Here is a 7,380-nt window from a genome sequence, read left to right as displayed (position 1 = left end):
GTCATTGGTGCCCAATGTTGTTTGGTTATCAACGTTCTTCAAAATATCTTCTCTTGTCTCTTTAAATCTCTTCCTCTCATCTTGTCTCTTTTTTCTAATTTTCTTCTGTCCTCTCCACTTTGCTCTCCCCCTTTTCTTGTTTCATCTCTTCTCTTCTATCCTTTACCCTTCCGTCCTCTCCCTTTTCTCTCCAATCTCCATTCCTTTTGTGTCATCTCCTCTTGGCCTGTCCTTTACTTTCCAGTCCTGCAAATTTGTAGTGAAGCCAAAAAGAATTGTGGGGAAGTTCGGAAAATAGCAAACTGTGTTGTACAATATGTGCACTATCTTCCAAACCACTGAGCCAACAGACATTAGGTGCCTTTGTCTTTGGGGACTGCCAGTCATTTTGGAGGATGATCCTTCTGCCTTCTTCAAGAACAGCTTAAGTATTTTATTTGATGTAAATGTTGCAGGTACATAATTATAATTTTTTTTGTTATTATTATTTATTTATTTTCATTTTAAGCCATTAGTGAAGACTTTCTGCTACTAATTTTCAGTTTTTTTTAATCAGCATTCAGTGTTTCCCAGACTTTTATTTTATGGCCAAGCTAATTTTAACTAAAACATTTTTGATTATCTGTATTATTGATTTATGACATGACAAACTGAAAACATTTGAATATAAAATCAGTAAAAATGGGCTAAATTTTTTTAAATGTTATCTCTGGTTTGATAGCTTGGCATCTGAGGAGAATGTACCCATTTTCAGTCACAGTTGTGCTGAAAAGATTTGAAAAACTGCTTCCAGAAACCTGTTGTATGACTCCTTTTACATTTTTTTACTTTACTGTCACCAGTTGGAAGTTACACATATCTCTAGTCCTAAACTCAAACATGAGTTTTGGGTCTGCTTGTAGTTAAATCCTGGTTGTTCCAAAAAGTGCACTCAAAAACCCTGTTTCAGTTTGGGATCCAAAGACATCTGAAAACTTTCCACTGGTGACAGTAAAGCAGTTTAGGCAAATGTACTTGAAGTCACATTACTCACAAAAATGTTGCATGGCACATGGTTTCTGGGAACAGTTTTTCACATCTTTTGAGCACGACTGGGGTTGAAAGTGAGTACACTCTCCATAGGTGCTAATCTACAAAACCATATTTGGTGCACAGTTTTGCAACCAATACTTGTAATGTAAATATACAATTAAGGCAGTAATGTCCTTCAACCTCAAAAACAAAAAAAGTTTTTCCCTTTAATTTGTACATCAACAGCAGAGAGAAAAAGTTAATTTGAACACATTTTTACTGATTTTATAGTCAAATGTAAATGTACTTGTAATGTACAGATCCAAATATGGCAGTTGGTCGCCACTTGATGTTTAAGAGCAGCACAGCAGTTCACGCATGACGGAGGAGAATTACACAGATGCACTCTAAACTTTCACAGCTTCTTCTTATGTAGATCCCAAAGTATTAGGGAATTATAAAAAAAAAAAAAAAAAAGTAAATTCAGAAGCAGTCTCGTTTTGGAATAAGCAGAGCCGGAGCTCTTTAAAGGAAACATTCCGGTGTTACAAATGCAGTTATATTTAATGTGTTATAGCTTTATTAAAGTTCAAATAATATAGAAGCTGCTCAAGTTAATAACTATAAACTCTGTGTGGTCGGTGCCTCTTCTATGAGTTGTGCGAATGTCTCGATCTAAGGAGGAGAGATTGAAACTGCACCCGACTGAGAGAGACTCTGCCTCGTGGATGCTCATCCCTTCAGCGCGGACGCTTAATGCAGCTAGATTAGAACGCGCTGGCTCGCGACTTATTTAATCATAATATATGTCACTGTGCATTTCTTATCTTGAAGAAAAATGGCAATATGCAGCTTTATTAATAAGAGAGCACTTTGCGCATTAGTTTGGAAATTGTTTTTTATTCATTCTATTGTATGCTTGTTTATTTCTGGGTTTTTTTTAGTACTTGGTAAAAACTTAAAGTAAAAGTTGAAGCAAATCTTATATAAGTGTTCAAAATTACTTTAAGCATACCTTGTACAGTTTTGTTATAATTCAAAAATAATATATAGAAATTAAAGTGTTGCTCAATGGCATATTTCTGTTCTTAGGTCTGCTGCTGATGTTTTGCTAACTTTGTTAATAAAAGAGTGTTGTTTAGTAACCTGTTTTTGCTTTGGTAGCGAAAATGGTATTGAGTACCGTGAAATTTCAATGGTATTGGTACAGACTACTGAATGTTTGGTACCGTGACAACACTACTCCAAACAGCTTTGACCCGCCCTCAAACACTACACTAAGCGGTAGACCAATCACAACAGATTGGGACATCTGACCAATCAGAGCAGAGTAGGCTCTCTGAAAGGAGTTTAGAATGAATGCTTTAGAACAGACCACTGAACAAGTTGTTTTTAACAATGGGAAAAAAATACAATGATGCAATTTAAATTATTAGCAAATCAAAGTGTTTTTTGACCTTGGATGCAGGTAAATCTATTTTATGAGACTTTTAAAACAAAATTAGGTACGTTTAAAAAACATAATAGGTGCTCTTTAACACACTTAACCCACCAATTCTCATTACCACAGCGCGGGAAACAATTACACACACACTATATATATATATATATATTACATCATAGCAGTACTCCGTTGGTACTGGCTTTCATTTTCACTGATTTTTATTTTAAAAATCATTGAACAACAGCATATTTTATTCTTTTTAAATGTAATAAGGTCAAATTGATTTACATTTACATTTATGCATTTGGCAGACTTTTATCCAAAGCGACTTACAGAGCACTTATTACAGGGACAATCCCCCCGGAGCAACCTGGAGTTAAGTGCCTTGCTCAAGGACACAATGGTGGTGGCCGTGGGGTTCGAACCAGCGACCTGGTTGATTAACCTTGCTGATTAACAGACCTGTGCTTTAGCCACTACGCCACCACCATAATTTTCCTTATTCAAAATATAATTTAACATATTTTTTATTGATTTGGAGTTAAATAGGAAATTTTTCAAACCAGACATTTTTGGGATTAAACAGGACGTTTTCTTGAGGACCACCCTTTAATACTGTACGAAGGTTAAAAAAAAAAAAAAAAAACATTTCTTAAAATCAAATACTGAAATAGATTAATCCTAATAATGTCATATCATGTGAAAAACATATTGTGTATATAAACAAAGCATATTGTGGAAAAGTAAAAATAACATGTTAAATGCGGCTTCATTTTAATCAATGGGCCGACATTTAATCATTTTCATTTTTTTTATTTTAATATCTGCATTTGGCACTATTTTTTCCTGCTGTCCATGACCCTAATTGAACTGACCTGTGACCATTTTTGGCACACAAGTCACAAGTCACGACCCACCAGTTGTCAGACCAACAACCACTTATGTAAAGCAAGACATAGAGAGACAGTGAAGTGAAATGTATAAGATACCTTTAAGAGCTACATTAGTCAAGTCAAGTCAAGTGGTTTTTATTGTCGTTTCAACCATATACAGTTAGTAAGTACAGTACACACCGAAACGAGACAATGTTCCTCCAGGACCAGTAAATATAAACAATTCAATACAGTGAAACGATCCCTCATGATTTTCTCTCACACAATATACATTTTCCTCTCTCTGAACAAAACCGTTGCTCACATGCATTTATTTTGCATACTGAGTTACAGACACAGAGAGATAATAATGACAGAATAGAGTGAGAATGTTATTTTCTTTTGCACATTGTGGATGGGATATCAGCCGTTGCTTCCTGTCAACAAGTTCCTGCCCATTGCGATCGTCATAGAGAAGGCTTAGGGCCTTTGGGATGAGACCAAATATCTATTATGCAACCAGTTGGGTTAGAGCTGTATGAAATATTTTACTACAGACACTGGAGTCACCCGTTTGTGTTGGGGTATGCATGTGACAAGGAACTGTGGGAAAACGGAGTGCCATTGTTAGACGTCAACAGTGCGAAAGTAACCACTGCAAAACTGACACTAACTTACTCTGAGAGCCACCATGCCATTACAGGTTCCATGTTAAAACCGATGATAATCATAATCCATTCAAGTTTCATTAGGATTTGTTTTTCTATCAGTACATATCTGGAATGACTGAGTCTCCATGCAAGTTTCAAACAAGCAAAAAAAAAAACTTTTGTTCAGCAGCATGTAGGCAGAGAGGACTGTTACCACTGCTAAACACTGTAAATATTACCTCTAAAGTTAGAAAAAGTTTGCCCAAGAGATCTAAGACGTATTACTTTATGTCTGTTTTCAGTGCAACCGTACTTTGTACCTGAAGACAATTTTTGACAGGACAGCTTGGATACCAAACATTTGTTCTATCATGCGCCTTTTAACACATGTCTGTCCATAATGTGTCAATAAAAGCTTGAAGTTCTAAGCAATTCAGGGTCAGAAGTCTTATGTTTGCTGATTAATGAATGACACGCTGAAAGTGAAAGAGATAAGCAGACCACACAGAGGGCCATTTAAAAACAGCCACAAACCGATGTAAACACAATTACCAAAGCGCCAGTATAAAGAGTGAATTTTTTTAATCATGAGTGAATCATTCCAAGCAATTAAAGCATTCAAATGTTTAACGTGAAAATTCAATAGAACGTTTGAGTTAAAGGAATGTTCCGGGATCAATGCAAATTAAGCTCAATCGAATAGCATTTGTGGCATAATGTTGATTAGTGCCAGAAATTAATTAGACTCTTCCTGCAAAATGTATGGTAAAGGTATGGTAAAATTTTCATTTCACCCAAAAATGAAAATTCTTTCATCATTTATTCACCCTCATTCCATCCTAGATGTGTATGACTTCTGCTGAACACAAATGAAGATTTTTAGAAGAATATTTCAGCTCTGTAATTCCACACAATGCAAGAGAACAGTGGTCAGAACATTGAAGCTCCAAGAAGCATATAAATGCAGCATAAAATAAATCAATATGACTCCAGTGATTAAATCCATAGCTTCAGTAGTAATATGATTGGTGTGGGTGAGAAACAGATCAATATTTAAGTGCTTTTTTACTATGAATGTCCAGTTTCTGGAGCTTCAAATTTCTGGTCACCATTCACTTGCATTGGTTAAACCAACAGAGCCGAGATACTCTTCGAAAAATATTTGTTTGTGTTCAGCAGAAGAAAGGAAGCCATACACATCTGGGATGGCAAGCGGGTGAGTAAATTATGAGAATGTTTGGGTGAGCTATTCCTTTAAGGCACTTACAATGGAAGAGAATGGGGCCAGTCTATAAACATTAAAATACATACTGTTTCAAAAGTACAGCCACAAGATGTAAACGTTCAAACATTCAAGTGTTAACAGGATTTAGTGTGACAAAATAGCTTACTAACCTCATATGTGTTATATCATATGTGTGCTATATCATATCACAACATTGTTTTTATGACAACGTAATGCCAGCATACCCTTTAATCTCGTAACACTGGTACATCCCTCTTTTTTCCCCATTAAAATCAGGTCAAGGCATGTATTGTTCACAAATGCTGCCAATTGAGCTTAACTTATATTGAACTTGGAACATTCATTTAACCCCTCAATTTTTAACCATTAGGGTCTGAGGTTACATCCAAGCCACCATGGGTGATCAACTTTGACCCTTACCCTCCATCCTTATATGTCATTGTAGTTTATATTTATGACAACATAAATTCAACATGACTGACTAAAGTTGTAAAGCACCATGTAACTCTGAAATATTTACCATTATCTTCTATTGAAATGGACAGATTTGTAATGATAACATTGTTGTTTTGTAGTTAAACAAACATTACGATATTGTCTCCTAGTGATTTAATAATTCATGCTTCAGGGGGTTCAAATGTAATAACAGTGTATTTCATTTTAATGTTGTGTATTCCAGCGATTGGTCACAGCTGTAAAAACGGTTTGGGAGTCAGAGAAAAACCAACTTGAATTTCCTCTCTTGTGCACTGGTCACACATTCCACCACCACGAACACAAAAGCCTCTCACACTGGAGTGAGACATGAGCTAATGCATAACGGCAGCAGAATAGCTTTTTCATACATTCACATACTCGTGTAAACACACAACATACATTTCAAACTGTCCACATTCAATAACTGTTTCTGCCAGCTCTTGAGCAAGCAACTTTCGAGTCTTAACGCCCTTTAACTCTGACACAAAAGTTTGGAGCAGAGCAAAGAACAACAATAACAGAAGTTTCACTGACCTGCCCAGGCAGACGTGATTCCCACATGATAAATCCGTTGTGCTGTTTGGCTTCCAAAACAATAATACACTTTACGGGGCAACGTTAAAGACTCTCTCTCTCTCCCTTTCTGTAACTTCAAACAGACTGAAAAACAAGGCAGTGGAGAGTTTAGTCACAAACGAGTGTGCTTGAAGGGGAGGAGCCTCTCCGGTGTACTGAGGTGTCAGTCATGACCACTTAGCCAATCAAGTGTAGTACATCGCGATATGTCTCTCGTATTTGAGATGAAATCTCGACAATGTATCAAGAGTGTGTTTAGCTTCGCCAAGATATCAAATATAAAGTTAGGGTAAAGTCAACTTTTTGCTACCAAAGTTTCAATGTGAATTATCTGAGCTATTTTATCCATTTGACATTTATTACCTAATTTTATAGCTCTATAGATAGAGAAATCGAACAAGATGCAGTAAGGTGCGGCTCAAACCGCACACTTCTGCACTAATCTACGCCATTTTGTATTGTAAGTAGTGCTAGTATTACGTTCACACTGAAAATGCTAAAAAAATAAAAAGTGTACTACAAGTTACCTGGCTGCAGGTACAATGGAGAATGTGGCAACTAGCAAACTGATAGTTAACACTTTACAAATGTGAGTTGAATGTTTTACCATCACCCACGCTGTGTGAATATGTTCATCATTTTAAGTGAGTGGCAAGTGTGTTTGAAACGTCACTAAAATCAGCTGTTAAACGGTGAAAGTAAAAAAAAAAAAAAAAAAATGTAATTGTTCAATTTAGGACAATACTAAACGTTGAATGCGCATACACTACATGGCTGAGTGCATAGTGCGTCATTTGTAATACAGCTGCAGTGTTTATAAGAAAAAAAAAAAAACATTTGGGGGAAAAATGTATTCAAAGGGAAAACCAGTTTATTTTTCTAACCCACATTTTTCTTGTTTTATGCAAACTTATTAGGTTTTGCTAGATTTCGCTGAAAACGAGACTTGATTGGATCACCCAAAAATACAAATTATCTCATCATTTACTCACCCTCATGGCATCCCAGATGTGTATGACTTTCTTTCTTCTGGTGAACACCCACAAAGATTTTTAGAATAATTTCTCTGCTCTGTAGGTTCATACAATGCAAGTGAATTGTGAT

The sequence above is a fragment of the Xyrauchen texanus genome, chromosome 9 (assembly GCF_025860055.1).
Source record: "Xyrauchen texanus isolate HMW12.3.18 chromosome 9, RBS_HiC_50CHRs, whole genome shotgun sequence".
Lineage (NCBI taxonomy): Eukaryota > Metazoa > Chordata > Actinopteri > Cypriniformes > Catostomidae > Xyrauchen > Xyrauchen texanus.
The sequence above is the reverse complement of the archived record's forward strand: the minus strand, read 5'-3'. Positions refer to the sequence as shown.